Source organism: Trichosurus vulpecula, chromosome 3 (assembly GCF_011100635.1).
Source record: "Trichosurus vulpecula isolate mTriVul1 chromosome 3, mTriVul1.pri, whole genome shotgun sequence".
Lineage (NCBI taxonomy): Eukaryota > Metazoa > Chordata > Mammalia > Diprotodontia > Phalangeridae > Trichosurus > Trichosurus vulpecula.
In genome coordinates this window covers 174,226,113-174,244,056 of record NC_050575.1, presented here as the reverse complement: position 1 = coordinate 174,244,056, position 17,944 = coordinate 174,226,113, and positions in this window count along the sequence as shown.

The following is a 17,944-nucleotide window of genomic DNA, read 5'->3' as shown; positions in this document are numbered from 1 at the left end:
TTTGATGTTTTTAATTGAGCATATGAAAAGCAAAGCATGGGAAATTAACCCTTCAAAGATTCAAGGACCAGTTCAAACTGTAAAGTTTTTGGGTATACAGTGGAATAAAGGACTGCAAGAAATTCTTCCACAAGCTTGACGAAAGATTCAAGATTTTCCTGTCCCCACCAATAAGAAGGAGGCACAAAAGTTTATAAGACTGTTGGAATATTGGTGGCATCACATTCCACATCTTGGACAAATTTTGAAACCCTTATATAAAGTTACCTGGAAAAAAATATGAATTTGACTGGGGACTTGAACAGAGTAAAGCTTTTGAAGGAGATAAAGCTGCTATACAATTGGCTCTGGATTTATGGCCTATGCAAGGTGGACCGGTGGAATTACAAGTGACTGTGCAAGATGACTATGTGAATTGGAGTTTATGGCAGAAACAACTAAGCAGAAATGTACCCTTAGGATTTTGGTCAAGGAAACTACCTTCATCTGGATTACAATATACACCTTTTGAAAAGTAGTTGTTAGCTGCATACTGGGTTTTGGTAGAGACTGAACGACTGACTCTGGGCCATGAAGTGATATTAAGGCGTGGAATTCTTTTCTTCATATATTTTTTTTTATTTTAAATTTATTTATTTAACATATTTAGTTTTCAGCACTGATTTTCACAAGAGGTTGAATTACAAATTTTCTCCACATTTCTACCCTCCCCCCACTCCAAGATGGCATATATTCTGGTTGCCCCATTCCCCAGTCAGCCCTCCCTTCTGTCACCCCACTCTCCTCCCATCCCCTTTTCCCTTCCTTTCTTGTAGGGCAAGATAAATTCCTACGACCCATTGCCTGTGTATCTTATTTTCTAGTTGCATGCAAAAACTTTTTTTTTTTGTTTTTGAACATCTATTTTTAAAATTTTGAGTTCCAAATTCTCTCTCCTCTTCCCTTCCCACCCACCCTCCCTAAGAAGTCAAGCAATTCAACATAGGCCACATGTGTATCATTATGTATAACCCTTCCACAATACTCATGTTGTGTAAGACTAACTATATTTTGCTCCTTCCCAACCTCTCCCCCTTTATGGAATTTTCTTCCTTGACCCTGTCCCCTTTCCAAAGTGTTTGTTTTTGATTACCTCCACCCCCATCTCTCCTCCCCTCCATCATCCCCCCCTTTTTTATCTTCTTCCCTCTTCTTTCCTATGGGGTAAGATACCCAATTGAGTATGTATGGTATTCCCTCCTCAGGCCAAATATGACGAGAGCAAGATTGACTCATTCCCCCCCACCTGCCCTCTCCCCTCCTCCCTCAGAACTGCTTCCTCTTGCCACCTTTATGTGAGATAATCCACCCCATTCTATCTCTCCCTACCTCCCTCTCTCAATATATTCCTCTTTCATCCATTAATTTGATTTTATTTCTTTTAGATATCTTCCCTTCATCTTCAACTCACCCTGTGTCCACTCTCTCTCTTTATATATATATATATCTATATATCTATATCTATATCTATATATACACACACATACATATATACATACATACACATTCACTTATATATATATATATATACACACAATAAACATATATATATATATATAATTCCCTTCAGCTACCCTAATACTGAGGTCTCATGAATCATACACATCATCTTTCCATGTAGGAATGTAAACAAAACAGTTCAACTTTAGTAAGTCCCTTGCAATTTCTTTTTCTTGTTCTTTTTCTTGATTACCTTTTCATGCTTGTCTTGATTCTTGCCTTTGAAAGTCAAATTTTCTATTCAGTTCTGGTCTTTTCACTGAGAAAGCTTGAAAGTCCTCTATTTTATTGAAAATCCATATTTTGCCTTGGAACATGATACTCAGTTTTGCTGGGTAGGTGATTCTAGGTTTTGATCCTAGCTCCATTGACGTCCGGAATATCGTATTCCAAGCCCTTCGATCTCTTAATGTAGAAGCTGCCAGATCTTGGATTATTCTGATTGTGTTTCCACAATACTCAAATTGTTTCTTTCTGGCTGCTTGCAGTATTTTCTCCTTGATCTGGGAGCTCTGGAATTTGGCGACAATATTCCTAGGAGATTTCTTTTTGGAATCTATTTGAGGAGGCGATTGATGGATTCTTTCAATTTTTATTTTGCCCTGTGGCTCTAGAATATCCAGGCAGTTCTCCTTGATAATTTCTTGAAAGATGATATCTAGGCTCTTTTTTTGATCATGGCCTTCATGTAGTCCAATAATTTTTAAATGATCTCTCCTGGATCTATTTTCCAGGTCAGTGGTTTTTCCAATGAGATATTTCACATTGTCTTCCATGTTTTCATTCCTTTGGTTCTGTTTTATCATATCTTGATTTCTCATAAAGTCACTAGCTTCTACTTGCTCCAATCTAATTTTTGAGGTAGTATTTTCTTCAGTGGTCCTTTGGACCTCCTTTTCCATTTGGCTAATTCTGCCTTTCAAGGCATTCTTCTCCTCATTGGCTTTTTGGAGCTCTTTTGCCATTTGAGTTAGTCTATTTTTTAAGGTGTTGTTTTCTTCAGTGTATTTTTCAGTATTTTTTTGGGTCTCCTTTAGCAAGTCATTGACTTGTTTTTCATGGTTTTCTCACAACCTTTTCATTTCTCTTCCCAATTTTTTCTCTAATTCTCTAACTTGCTTTTTCAAATCCTTTTTGAGTTCTTCCATGGCCTGAGCCCAGTTCATGTTTTTCTTGGAGGCTTCTGTTTTAGGCTCTTTGACTTTGTTAACTTCTTCTGTCTGTATGTTTTGGTCTTCTTGGTCACCAAAGAAAGAATCCAAAGTCTGAGACTGAATCTGGGTGTGTTTTCACTGCCTGGCCATATTCCCAATCAAATAACTTGACCTTGAGTTTTTCAGTGGGGTATGACTGCTTGTAGACTAAAGAGTTCTATGTTCCACATTTAGGGGGGATGCACCAGCTCTGCCACACCAGCACTCCTCCTTCCCCAAGAACCCCCAACCCGGACTGGTCTTAGATCTTCAGCAGGCTGTGCACTCCTGCTCTGATCTGCCACTTAATTCCTCCCACCAGGTGGGCCTGGGGTGGGAAGCAACTGAAGCTGTAGCTGCCCCACCTCTGCTGCCCCAGGGGTGGTGGCCGAACCGGGAACTCCTTCCACTCCTGCAGCTTTTCCCACTAACCTTCTCCACTGTCTTTGGTGTTTGTGGGTCGAGAAGTCTTGTAACTGCCCCAACTCACTGATTCAGGGCGCTAGGGGCCGCTCCGCCTGGCTCCTGGTCTGGTTGGTCCGTGTCGCTCATGCTGGGCTCTGCTCTGCTCCGTTCCCAGCTCCCAGCTCCCAGCTTCATGTGGGATAGACCTCCCCCAGAGACCATCCAGGCTGTCCTGGGCTGGAGCCCTGCTTCCCTCTGCTGTTTTGTGGGTTCTGCAGTTCTAGAATTGGTTCAGAGCCATTTTTATAGGTTTTTGGAGGGACTCGGTGGGGAGCTCACGCTGGTCCCTGCTTTCCAGCTGCCATCTTGGCTCCGCCCACTTAAGGCCTGGAATTCTGATTATGACTTGGGTAATGAGTACCCCAGTATCTCACAGAATTGGACATGCACAAGAGGCTAGCATAATTAAATGGAAATGGTATATACAGAATAGGTCAAAAACAGAAAAAAGTGGAGTTTCTGCTCTGCATGAATCTATCACAAGCATTGACATTGATGGAAATGAAAAAGCACCTGAACCAAGGCAACAGTTGGTACAATCCTTGGTAAAATGGAATGACGGATATAATGGACTAACTGAAGAACAGAAGAAACATGCATGGTTTACAGATGGGACAGCAAAATATTTGGGATATAAAAGACATTGAAAAGCAATAGCCTATAACCCATGTACTAAGAGAACTTTGGAAAGTACTGGGATAGATGGAAGTAGTCAATATGCTGAACTTATGGCAGTATATCAAGCCATTAAAACAGAGAAAGGAGGACAGTGTAATATATTCACTGATTCGTGGGCAGTAGCTAATGGGTTAGCTGCATGGATACCAATGTGCAAAAACCAAAATTGGGAAATTCATGGTAAACAATTTCGGGGCAAAGAACTATGGGAATGTATATGGGACATATCTTTGGTTACTAATTTGTCAGTTTTCCATGTAGATGCTCATGTGCCCCTCACTATGCCAGAATGTGAGTGCAATGCATATGCTGATCGACTAGCAAAGATTGCTATTGAACATATTGTCCCTACACTGACGCCAACTGATGACCCAGTACTAGCAAAATGGGTCCACCAAGAAGCTGGACATTTATGGGTCCAGGCCACACACTGGTGGGCACAAGATCAAGGTATTAGTATCTCTTATTCATTGTTAAAGCAAATAACAGAGGAATGTCATATATGTCAATTGGAAAAGGAACAAACTGTTCCTCGAGTAGTAACTGGAGAAATAGCAACGGGAAAAGTTCCAGCCCAGATTTGGCAGATAGATTATGTTGGACCACTACCTTAAGATAAAGGATGCAAATTTATATGTACTTGTGTTGACACCTATTCAGGTGTGCTAGTGGTTTGTCCTCATAAGAATGTAACCCTGAAAAACACCTGTAAAACTCTAGATATTATAAGTCTATATTATGAAATCCCAAAGCAGATTCAAAGTAGCAATGGGTCACATTTCAAGGGTAATGAGATGAAGAGATATTGGATATTGAACAATATAGAGTGGATATATCATATTCCATGTTATCCACAAGCATCTGGATTGATAGAAAGAATGAATGGATTGTTGAAAGAACAGTTAAGAAAGTTAAGTTCTAATAATTTGCATCAACATTGGAAGGGTAATTTGTTTACTGTTTTATGTAATTTCAATAATAGACCATTAGGAGGAAGCACACCTCTAGCCAGAATGATGACCCTGAATCTACAAATTAGAAAACATAAGATCCAAAATATTGAGTATGGGACTGTGAGGGAAGATGTCACACCACCATATCCAGGAATACCTGGTTCAGCAGGATATGATTTACATTGTTTAGAAAACTTTTGGTTGGATAGAAAAGAGATAAGAAAAATCTTTACTGGTATACGTATGAGAATCACCAAGAATTTTGGTCTGATATTACCTAAACCAGGATTAGCAGCTCAAGGAATACATGTATTGGTTGGAGTGATAGATTCTAGTTATTAAGGAGAAGTTATTGTGACACTCCAGAATTTAGGTTACAGTTATGTAAAAATGATGGAATAGTTCAATTGATTATTATTCCTTGTGAAACAAAACCCCTGGTGAAAACTGACCCTCCTTCCAAAATAACTATCAGAGGAAAGGAAGGATTTGGTTCTACTGATAGAATAAATTTGGGAGCTACAGTATAGGTAAAATGGAAACCAGACTATGTTCCAAAGGCTGTAGAAATAAGAGTACATGATAAAGACAATACTGTAACAGTGGTTTACCCAGGAGAAAATGGTTATGAAACTATATCTTTGACTCATGTATTCTATCACGAATGAGGCTACGATAGTCGCTTTGTTTCTTTTTGGCTTTTGTCTATTAAATTTGTTTGTGAGATTAGTTTCCTGCAGGCTTAGTACCATCTGCCTGCAGATGCCTGATTGCTTAAGCCAGACGTCACCCTCTGATGTGTTCAGATGTCACCTCTGGACCTGTCCATGACTATGATGTGTCATCCCTGGGCCTGGCATCAACTGAGTTCTGGATGCCAGCTTGCTAAAGAACTGACGTCTCGATTAGGACTCTTTATCTTTTGGGGCAGAGACAGCTCTATATCCAATTTCAGCAGGAAGAAATTTTGGAGGATGAGACCTTTGCCCCTTACCCCAAGATTTTGAGCCCCATTTATTCGAGGGGGGAAGGATGGCATTGTTTTATATACTTATCTTATGTTATCCCTGTTATATTGTTGCGTAAAGTTCTGTTGACACTAGCTATCCCAGAATTTCCAATGCCCTACGTAAAGGATATGAAAGATCTTGGGGCCGAATGTATTAGCAATTTTGATTTGAAGATCTTTCCCACTTATTAATAGGCTATGTGACTTGCTTACCTCACAGGAAGCCTAAGTTACATGGTGGGAGGAGCTTCCTGACAGGAAAAGAAATTTATGTCACAGAAAATGCTGAGAGAGAGAAAGACAATGTGGCTGCTGGTGGCTGCCAGTGGCTGCCCTTATGACTGTTAGAACCGAACAGGCTGACTTAGGTGTACTGTGAGTTTGGGGGAAGACCCCAGCAGGAGATTAGAAAGGTTTTGGGATGGCGAGTTTCTGGGTTGTAATATTGCATGTGGAATGTTTTACTGCTGTGATAGACTGGATAAATGGCTTGTGGGATATGGTTCTGTGGTGTCTGAATAAATGGTTTACTTCTTCTACCTTCTGCGTGGAGAGTCTCGTATACTTCGTGATATAGAACTACATAGGCATTTCGACAATTATCATCTACATTGTTATTATTGCCCTACTGTTTCAGCATATTACACTCCTAACTCATTTCGAAGTTGCAGTACAGTTAAAACCCACAGATTAAGAAAATATTTTAAAAGAAACTGAATTTCCCTCTCTCATTGAGGCTTGAAGTATAAGGGTCAGTCATGGTCTTGATTCTACTAGTCATTAGAAAGGGAGCTTTGACCTGCTCCATTTCTGACCTGGGCTGTTTCACTTTTTCTTAGGCATTATGGTGACCTCTAAATCCTTAGTGTAGATACCTAATCACCTTAGCACCCAGTAGCTTTAAATTACTAAATCAAGAAGTCCAACAGCCTCAGCCTCCCTCGTATCTAGGATTAAAGGTACATGATACCATTCTCGGCAATCCTAGATCTTTATCAAATAGACTGCAAACAATGCCTCTCTGATCTTGTATTTGTAAAGTTATTTTTTTAAAAAAAACATATTTAAGACTTTAATTTATTCCTATTGATTTAATTCAATTAGGTTGAGCTCAATGTTCTAGCATGTCAAAATCTTTTTAAAGGGAAAGAAATGGGCTTTTATTGTGTTCTCGGAAGTATGCTAAGCCCTAGACTTACAAATACAGGCAAAAGAAAAGACAATCTCTGACTTCAAGAAGTTTACATTCTTACAGGGAATGATAACAAATAAAACAGAGAAGAAATGTGTGGGGTAGATGAAGGAGGCATAGTTTTAATTCTGGAAAGTCAAGACCAGGACCAGGACCAGGAATGGGCTCTTTTTTTCTATAAATTTGACTCAATTCTCTATATATTTGAGAAATCAGTTCTTTATCAGAGAAACTTGCTCTAAATTTTTCACAGTTATTATTACTAACTATACTTTCCTCAATCCTGTTTCCCTCCTATTTATTCTACTCTCTATTTCCTTTCAACCTGTTCATTCTCAAAAGTGTTTTCCTTCAATACGGCAAAAACTATGTATAGACCAACATCTCGTCTCACACTATGTACCAAGATAAGGTCAAAACAGGTACATGATTTACACCTAAAGGGTGAAACCATAAGCAAATTAAGATAGCATGGAATAGTTTCTATTTCTTCAGGTTTATGGATAAGGGAAGAATGCAGGACCAAGAAGATATAGCCAGATTGATTATATAAAATCAAAAAGTTTTTGCACAAACAAAACCAATCCAACTAAAATTTTAAGGAAAGCAGAAAACTTGGAAAAATTTCTGCAACAAGTATCTCTGATAAAGGCCTCATTTCTCAAATATGTAGAAGTGCAAATTAAAACAACTGTGAGGTACCACTTCACACATACCAGAGTGGCTAATATGAGAAAAAAGGAAAATGCTGGATATTGGAGGAGATGTGGAAAACTGGGACACTAGTGCACTAGGGGTAGAGTGGTGAACTGATCCAACTATTCTGGAGAACAATTTGCAACTATGCTCAAAGGGCTATAAAACTGTGCATACCCTTTGATCCAGCAATATCACTAGGTCTATATCCCAAAGACCTCCGAAAAAAGGGAAAATTATCTATTTGCACCAAAAAATTTATAGCAGGTCTATTTGTGGTGGAATTGGAAATTAAAGGGATCCCAATGAACTGGGGAATGGCTTATCAAATTGTAGTATATGATGGTAATGGAATATTATTGTGCCATAAGAAATAACAAGCAGGATGATTCTGGAAAACCTGGATAAGGCTTACATGAACTCATGTATAGCAAAGTGAACAGACCAGGAGAACGTTCTACAAAGTAACAGTAATATTGTTTGATGAAGGACTGTGAATGACCCAGGTATTCTCAGAAATACAATGATCCAAGACAATCCCAAAGGATTAATAATGAAGCATACTCTCTGCTTCTAGAGAAAGAACTGATATCGATTGAATACAGACAAAACATGCTGTTTTTCATTTTTTCATTTGTTCTTTTATTCAAGTCTTCTTGTACAAAATGACAAATATGAAAATATTTTACATAATTGTATATGTATAACTTACAGTTTATTGCTTATTTTCAAGGGATTGGGGAGGGGAGATAGGTAGGTAGGCAGGGATAGAAATTGGAACTCAAAACTTTAAATAAAAACATCAAAAATAATTTGGAGAAAAGTGCTTTGCTTATGACTTTTAACTCCCCCATTCCACCCTCCTGTCTATCAGCACCCCTTTCTCTTATGCCCTTCCCTTTCTATTTTACTTTAGGGTAAGATAGATTTCTATACCATAATGAGTGTATATGTTATTCCCTCTTTGATCAGTTCTGATGAGAATAAGGTTCATTCCTCTCCACCTCCCACATCTTTCCATCCACTCTAAAAGTTCTTTCTCACCTCTTTTATGTGAGATAATTTACCCTGTCCTACATCTCCTTTCCCCTTCTCCCAGTGCATTCCTCTTTTTCAGCTCTTAATTTTATTTTCTTTTAGATAATTATCCCATTACATTCAGCTCACACCTGTTCCTGCTGTCTATGTATACTCCTTCTAACTGTTCTACTAATGAGAAAGTTTTAGGTGTTACAAATATCATTATCTCTTCTGGATCTATTTTCCAGGTCAGTTGTTTTTTTTTCAATATTTCACATTTTCTTCTATTTTTTCATTCTTTTGATTTTGTTTTATTGTTTCTTGAAGTCTTATAAAGTCATTAGCTTCCATTTGCCCAATTCTAATTTTTAAGGAATTATTATCTCCAATAAGCTTTTGTATCTTCTTGTCCATTTGGTGAATTTTACTTTTTAAGAAGTTTTTTTTCTTCAGTGAAGTTTCATGCCGCCTTTTCCATTTGACCAACACTGCTTTTTAAAGAGTTCTTGTCAGTAAATTTTTGTGTATTTTTTCCCCATTTGACCAATTCTGACTTCAAGGCAATCTTCTCCTTATTGGATTTTTATACCTCTTTTACTATTTGGCCTATTTTGTTTTTTTAAGGTGTATTTTTTCTTCAGGATTCTTTTGTCTTCTTTGCCAAGCTGGTAACTCTTTTTTTCATGATTTTCTTGCAATCCTCTCATTTCTCTTCTCAATTTTTCCTATACCTCTCTTACTTGATTTTTTTTTTTAGTTTGCAACACATGGTTCTACATAATTTTGAGTTCCAGATTTTCTTCCCTCCCTCCCCACCTCCCTCCCCAAGATGGCATGGAATTCCATATGACTTCCATGTATAACTTTGCATTGAATTAATTTACGCACTAGTCAAGTTGTGGAGAAGAATTATGACCAATGGAATGAATCATGAGAAAGAAGAAACAGAACCAAAAAAAACCAGAACCCAACAACAAATACAAAAGAGAGAAAAAAAGTGGGTAGAAAAAGGAGAGCATGAAGTGTGCCTCGATCTGCATTCATACTTCATAGTTCTTTCTCTGAATGTAGATAGCACTCTCCATCATGAGTCCTTTGGAGCTGTCTCTGCATATTGTGTTGCTGAGAAGAGCTAAGTCTGTCAGGGTCAGTCATCACAGAATCCATATATCTGTGGTTGTGTATAATGTTTTCCTGGCTCTGCTCTGCTCACTCAGCATTATGTCGTGTAGGTTTTTCCAGATTGTTATGAAGTCCATATCATCCCCATTTCTTATAGCACAATAATATTCCATTATCTTCATATACCACAGTTTGTTCAGCCATTCCCCAATTGATGGGCATCCCTTTGATTTCCAATTCTTAGCTACTACAAAAAGAGCTGCTATAAATATTTTTGTACGTATGGGTCCTTTTCCCACTTGTGTGATCTCTTTGGGATACAACGCTAGGAGTGGTATTGCTGGGTCAAAGGGTATGAACGTTTTTATAGCCCTTTAGGCATAGTTCCAAATTGCTCTCCAAAATGGCTGAATCAGTTCACAACTCCACCAGCAATGTACCACTGTTCCAATTTTCCCACATCCTCTCCAGCATTTATCATTTTCCTGTTTTGCTATTTTAGCCAATCTGACGGGAGAGAGAGGGTATCTAAGAGTTGTTTTGACTTTCATTTCTCTAATCAGTAGTGATTTTGAGCATTTTTTCATATGCCTATAGATATTTTTAATTTCTTCCTCTGAAAACTGTCTGTTCATATCCTTTGACCACTTCTCAATTGGAGAATGACTTTTATTCCTATATATTTGGCTCAGTTCCCTGTATATTTTGGAAATGAGGCCTTTATCAGTGACACTAGTTGTAAAGATTATCTCCCTATTTTCTACCTCCTTCCTAATCTTCATTGCATTGGCTTTTTTTGTACACAACATTTCCCAATTTAACATAATCAAAATTATCCATTTTGCATTTTGTAGTGCTCTCTATCTCTTGTTGGGTCATGAATTCTTTTCTTTTCCATAAATCTGATAGGTAAACTATTCCTTGCTCTCCCAAATTGCTTATAGTTTCAGCCTTTATTCCTAAATCATGAACTCATTTTGACTTTATTTTGGTATATTGTGTAAGATATTGGTCTATGGCCAGTTTCTGCCTTACCATTTTCCAATTTTCCCAGCAGTTTTTGTGAAATAGTGAATTCTTACCCCAGAAGCTGGCCTCTTTGGGTTTATCAAAGAGTAGATTGCTATATTTGTTGACTTCTCCATCCTGTGTAGCCATCCTATCCCACTGATCCACAACTCTGTTTCTTAGCCAGTACCAAGTGGTTTTGATGACTGCTGCTCTATAGTACAGTTTAATATGTGGTATGGCTAGGCCACCTTCTCTAGCATTTCTTTTCATTAATACCCTAGATATTCTAGACCTCTTGTTCTTCCAGATGAATTTTGGTATTATTTTATCCAGCCCTGTAAAATAATTTTTTGGTAGTTCAATTGGTATGGCACTGAATAGATAGATTAATTTAGGTAAAATTGTCATTTTTATTATATTAGTTTGGCCTAACCATGAGCAACTGGTATTATTCCATTTATTTAGATCTGACTTTATTCGTGTGGAAAGTGTTTCATAGTTATGTTCATATAGGCCCTGGGTTTGTCTTGGCAAATAGACTCCCAAATATTTTATAGTGCCTTCAGTAACTTTGAATGGAATTTCTCTTTCTATCTCTTGCTGTTGGGCTTTGTCAGTAACGTATAGGAATGCTGAGGATTTATGTGGGTTTATTTTATATCCTGCAATTTTGCTAAAGTTGTTTATTATTTCAAGTAGTTTTTTTACTTGATTCTCTAGGATTCCCTAAGTAAATCATCATATCATCTGCAGAAAGTGATAATTTAGCTTCTTCTTTGCCTATTCTAATTCCTTCAATTTCTTTTTCTTCTCTTATTGCTACTGCTAACGTTTCTAGTACCAAATTGAATAGTAGGGGTGATAATGGACATCCTTGTTTCACCCCTGATCTTATTGGGAATGCATTACAAATAATGTTTTTTGATGGTTTTAGGTAGATGCTATTTATAATTTTAAGGAAGGCTCCATTTATTCCTATGCTTTCTAGTGTTTTTAATAGGAATGGGTGTTGTATTGTGTCAAAGGCTTTTTCTGCATCTATTGAGATGATCATATGGTTTCTGCTAGTTTTGTTGTTGATATGGTCAATTATGCTAATAGTTGTCCTAATATTGAACCAGCCTTGCATTCCTGGAATAAATCCTACTGGTCATAGTGTATTATTCTTGTGATAAGTTGCTGCAGTCTTTTTGCTAATATTTTATTTAAAAATTTTGCATCAATATTCATTAGAGAAATTGGTCTATAATTTTCTTTCTCTGTTTTGACTCTACCTGGTTTGGGTATTAGTACCATATTTGTGTCATAAAACTAATTTGGTAGGACTCCTTCTTCACCTATTTTCCCAAATAGTCTACAAAGTATAGGAATTAATTGTTCTTTAAATGTTTGATAGAATTCACATATAATACTGTGTGGCTCTGGAGATTTTTTCCTAGGGAGTTCATTGATTGCTTGCTCAATTTCTTTTTCTGAGATGGGGTTATTTAGAAATTTTACTTCCTTTTCTGTTAACCTGGGCAATTTATATTTTTGTAGATATTCATCCATATCTCTAAGATTGCCAACTTTATGGGCATATAATTGGGCAAAATAATTCCTAATGATTGTTTTTATTTCCTCTTCATTAGAAGTGAACTCACCCTTTTCATTTTTGATACAGGTAATTTGATTTTCTTCTTTCTTTTTTTAATTAAATTGAGCAAAGATTTATCAATTTTATTGTTTTTTTCATAAAACCAGCTCTTTATTTTATTTATTAATTCAATAGCTTTCTTGATTTCAATTTTATTAATCTCTCCTTTGAATTTCAGTATTTCTAATTTGGTATTTAATTGGGGATTTTCAATTTGTTCTTTTTCTAGTTTTTCAGTTGTATGCCCAAATCATTGATCTCCTTTTCCTCTATTTTATTCATGTAAGCATTTAGAGATATAAAACTTCCCCTAAGAACTGCTTTTGCTGCATCCCATAAGTTTTGGTATGTTGTTTCATTATTGTCATTCTCTTGAATGAAGTTATTAATTGTTTCTCTGATTTGTTCTTTGGCCCACTCATTCTTTAGAATTAGATTATTTAGATTCCAATTAATTTTTAGTTTATTTTTCCATGGTTTTTTGTTACAAATAATTTTTATTGCATCATGTTCTGAAAAGTATGCTTTGACTACTTCTGCCTTTCTGCACTGGACTGTGATGTTTTTATGCCCTAGTACATGGTCATTTTTTGAGTATGTGCCATGTACTGCTGAGAAGAAAGTATATTCCTTTTTATCTCTATTTAGTTTTCTCCAGAGGTCTATCATATCTGCCTTTTCTAAAATTCTGTTCACTTCCTTAACTTATTATTTATTTTGAGGTTAGATTTATCAAGTTCAGAAAGGTGAAGGTCGAGGTCTCCCAATATTATAGTTTTGCTGTCTATTTCTTCCTGTAACTCCCTTAACCTCTCCTCCAAGAATTTGCATGCCGTACCACTTGGTGCATAAATGTTAAACAATGATATTGCTTCATTGTTCATGGTGCCTTTTATCAGGATGTAGTGTCCTTCCTTATCTCTTTTAGTTAAATCTGTCTTTACTTTTGCTTTGTCAGAGATTAGGATTGCTACACCTGCTTTCTTTACTTTAGCTGAGGCACAATACATTTCACCCCAGCCTTTTACCTTTTCCCGGTGTGTATCCCCCTGTTTCAAATGTGTTTCTTGTAAGCAGCATATTGTAGGATTATGGTTTTTAATCCATTCTGCTATCTGCTTCTGTTTTATGGGAGAGTTCATCCCATTCACATTCACAGTTATGATTTCTATCTGTGTCTTTTTCTCCATCCTATTTCCCCCTGTTTATCTTTTTATTTCTCCCTTTCCCCTTCCACTCCTCAACAAAGTTTTGCTTTAGACCACTGCCTTCCTCAGTTTACCCTCCCTCTTTATTCCCCTCCCTTGTCTTACCGTTTCCCACTTGCTACTTCTCCCCTCCCTTCTGACCACCTCCCTCCCTTTTTTCCCCCTTTCCCCTCCTAGTTCCTGTAGGACAAGTTGGATTTCTATATTTATCAGGGTATGTTATTCCCTTCTTGAACAAGATAAGATGACAGTAAAGATCAAAAACTGCTCTTCTCCCTCCCTTCTTTCCCTCTACTAAAATGTCTTTTTGTGCCTTTTCCTTTGGATGTAATTTATCCTTTTCTACTACCTCCTTACCTCTTCTCTCAAAGCCCTCCCTTTACATTTCTTAATTGTGTTTTTTATCCTTATATCAGTTATTTTATACAGACATTCACAGTCTATGTGTATCCCTTTCAATTGTCATAACAGCTGTACTATTCTCAAGATTGACATATATATGTACACATATAAAACATACATAAGATGATGTAATTCTATATAAAGATGCAAATAATTTGCCCTCATTGATTAATAAGGTTTGTGGGAGTTTTTCCCCATTTACCTTTTTATGTCTCTCTTGAGTTTTGTATTTGGAAATCAAATTTTCCATTGAGTTATGGCCTTTTCACCAGGAAGTTCTGGAATTCCCTTATTTCATTGAATGTCCATCTCCTTGCCTGAAAAAGTATGCTTAATTTTGCTGGGTAGATGATCCTTGGTTGTAGTCCCAGCTCCTTTGCCTTTCAGGTATCATATTCCAGTTTCTCCTGTCTTTTAAAGTGGAAGTTGAAAGACCCTGTGTGATCCTGACTGTAGTTCCATGATATTTGAATTGTTTCTTTTTTGGCAGCTTGCAGTATTTTCTCCTTCACTTTGTAATTCTGAAATTTGGCTGTGATATTTCTTGGAGTTTTCAGTTTGGGATCTCTTTCAGGGGATGATCAGTGAATTCTTTCAATGACTATTTTGCCCTCTGGTTCTAGGACCTCTGGGCTGTTGTCTTCAATAATTTCTTCAAAGATACTGTCAAGGCTCTTTTGTTCATCGTGGATTTCCGGTAGACCAATAACTCTTAAACTGACTCTCCTGGATCTATTTTCCAGGTCAGTTGTTTTCCCATTCAGATATTTCACATTTTTTTCTATTTTTTCATTCTTTACATTTTGTTTCACTACTTCTTGATGCCTCATAGAGTCATTAGCTTCCACTTGCTGAACTCTAATTTTTAATGAGTTACTGTCTTCATTTTGCTTTTGAGTCTCCTTTTCCAATTGGTTGATTTTACCTCTCAGGGTGTCATTTTCTCTATTTAGATTCTCAATCTCCATAGCCATTTCACCAATCTTATTCTTTAGGGACTTGATTTTGTCAGTGGATTTTTTTTCCATATTTTCCATATTTTTTCCCATTTTTTCTATTTTTTCATTTACCTCCCTAATTTGGTTTTTAAAATCCTCCTTTAATTCTTCCAGTAATGCTTTTTGGGCTTGAGACCAGTTCACACTACCTTTTGAGGTATCAGATGTGCCTATAGTGTCATTGTTATCCTCTTCCAAATTGGTATTTTGATCATGCCTGTCTCCACAAAAAGAATCAATGGTCCTTGGTTTTTTTTTTTGTGTGTGTTCTTTATGTTGGTTAGCCTTTTCCTGGCTTTACAATAAATTTCTGCTTTTGGGGCTCAGGGATCTCTGTCCCAGCTTTCTTATTCTGGGGATTGTGAGTCTCATTGTTGGCTTTGTGAATTATAGCCTTCAGTTTCCTGTGGTGTGGGGGAGGGGGTCTGGCTGCCCAAAATCTCCTCTTCCCCTGGGGTTGTTCTCCAGCACTGTCGCTCTTCAGCAATGGTCTCAGCTCTTTGTTGTTTGAGCTGGGTGTCTGAAACACTTTCCCTGGAGGAGCAAGAGTACGTCTGGGCTCCTGGTGTTGACCCCTGCTGGCTCTGCCCCTCTGGGACTCAGGTACTCCCACTACTTGGCCACTGCAGCCCTACTTCTGTCTCCTCTATTCCAGCGTTGTTTTTTTTTCCCCTGGAGGAATTCTTTGGGTGGGGAGGGGAGGGATTAGAGCTATTTATCTGGCCATTATGCCTCCTGGAAGTTCAAGAAACATTTCATACCTTTGGGCTGCAAGCCTCAGGAATTGGTATCTCGGTCAGTGGCATTGCGCTGCCTCTTGTCGCTTCCACAGACTGCTGTCCTGTGTTGGGAGTCCTGATGATCTCCGCCGGTTTTGGGCTCCCAGCTTTCTCCCTGCCTCTCTCCCACATGGGTTTCCCAGCCAGCCGCTTCTGCTTTGGTCCCATCTGGAGCAGCTCTGCCCACTGATTGCTCTCCTAGCCCACAGATTCATTCCTTTTGGCCTTTCAGACTCTCCTGGCTGGGAAATTTGCCTTACTCAGACTGCTCGTGGTTTCTAACTCTCTCAAATCTGCTCAAATTCACTTTTTTATAAGAATCTGACAGAACTTGTGAGATAGCTCCGGCAAGACACTGTTTTCATCTCTCTTACCTGATTTTTAAAATCCTTTTTGAGGTCTTCCCTCACCTGAAAGCGATTCATATTTTTCTTGGAGTCTTTGGATGTAGCAGTTTTGACTTTATTATCTTCTTTTGATTTTGTGTTTTAATCTTCTCTAGCACCATAATAACTTTCTGTACTCAAGATGGTTTTCTTATGTTTGCTAATTTTCCAGCCTATTTCTTGACTGTTAATTCTATGCTAAAGTGCATTTCTGCTTTTAGAGTGGAGGGGGCACTATCCTGAGTTTCAGGTTTTTTGTGCAGCTGTTTCCAGAGACAATTCTTGGGACCTACAAATTTTTGGTTCTTCTACGGTGGTATGATCTAGAGAGAGCTGTGTTTACTACTTTTATGGCCTGTGCTCTGGTCTGTGAGCTATCAAAAGTACTTTTTTCCACTCTGGAACTATGAGCAAGTCTCAGCTCCCCTGGGGCCAAAAGTTCTGCTGTGCTAGTACTCCTCCTTGCTCTGGCACTAAGACCCAGGTCTGCAACCCAAATTTAAATATAAGCAATGCAACAGAGTTCTGCCCCCAGTGCCAGCAAAGTAGCCCCTATAGTCTTCTTCTGACAAGTTTTCTGATCCCCTTAACATCTGTGGGATGACAGGTCTGGAAACCACCACTGCAGGCACTGATTCAACACTTCCAAGTCCCATGGCTAGTTTGCTGTGGGGCATGACCTGCACTGGATTGTGCTTTATTGTCACACTGGTATGATAGACCTTTCCTGCCAAACTTATGAGTTGTTGTGGGCTGGAAAATTTTTTCACTCTGTTGTTTTTGTGGGTTTTGCCACCTCAGAATTTGTTTTGAGGCATTATTTAAAGTTGTTTGGAGGGTTTTTAGAGAGACATCAGATGAGTCCCTGCCTTTTCTCTGTCATCTTTGCTCTACCCCCTCACAATTTTTTGAGATTAGATGAACATGCCTCAGAAATGTTCAAATAAATTAAACTCAATAAAATATATATTTAACACCTAATATATTACAAGCTCTAGGCAAGCCTCTGTGGGAATAGAAAGATAAAAATGAAATGGTTCCTGTCTCATAAAGCTTACATTCTAGTGAGGCAAAAAGACAGATATACAGATAAGTAAATGTGAAACACACCCAAAATGAACACCAAGTGTTTAGGTCAGGGCAGTGGCAGAACTAGGGAGGTTTCAGTTAATTCCCCAACTCCTACAACACCACCTAGGGTGACTATGAGCCAAGAACCTGCAGCACAACTGGGACAGTTTCAGTTCATTTTAATCCCACGTGCATTGATCTGGGACACATTTGGGGGCCTTTTGGGCAAAGCGAATATAGACTGTTTTATGACAGTGGTGAGCTCCCAAGATGCTAGGGGATGTCCTTGCTAATTATTGTTAATATCTTTGATGCCCAGGTTTTATCTGCTTTTATTTTCTTGTGGACTTCTTTTTATTGTCTTATGGATTACTTTGACCTGAGAACTGATTTTTTTAAATTAAAAGAATCATTTAATGGAAAGTGAACTTTCATTGTTGGGGAAAGGTGTTAAAATTTCTTTCATGGAGGTATGGTATTAAAGCTCAGAAATTCAGAAGCAAAGCTAAGAGGAAAATGAAAATTGGCCAGCCTGTACCCCTTCCCCAAAGAAAGGCCTCAACAGGCCTCTTTTACAAACAGAAGA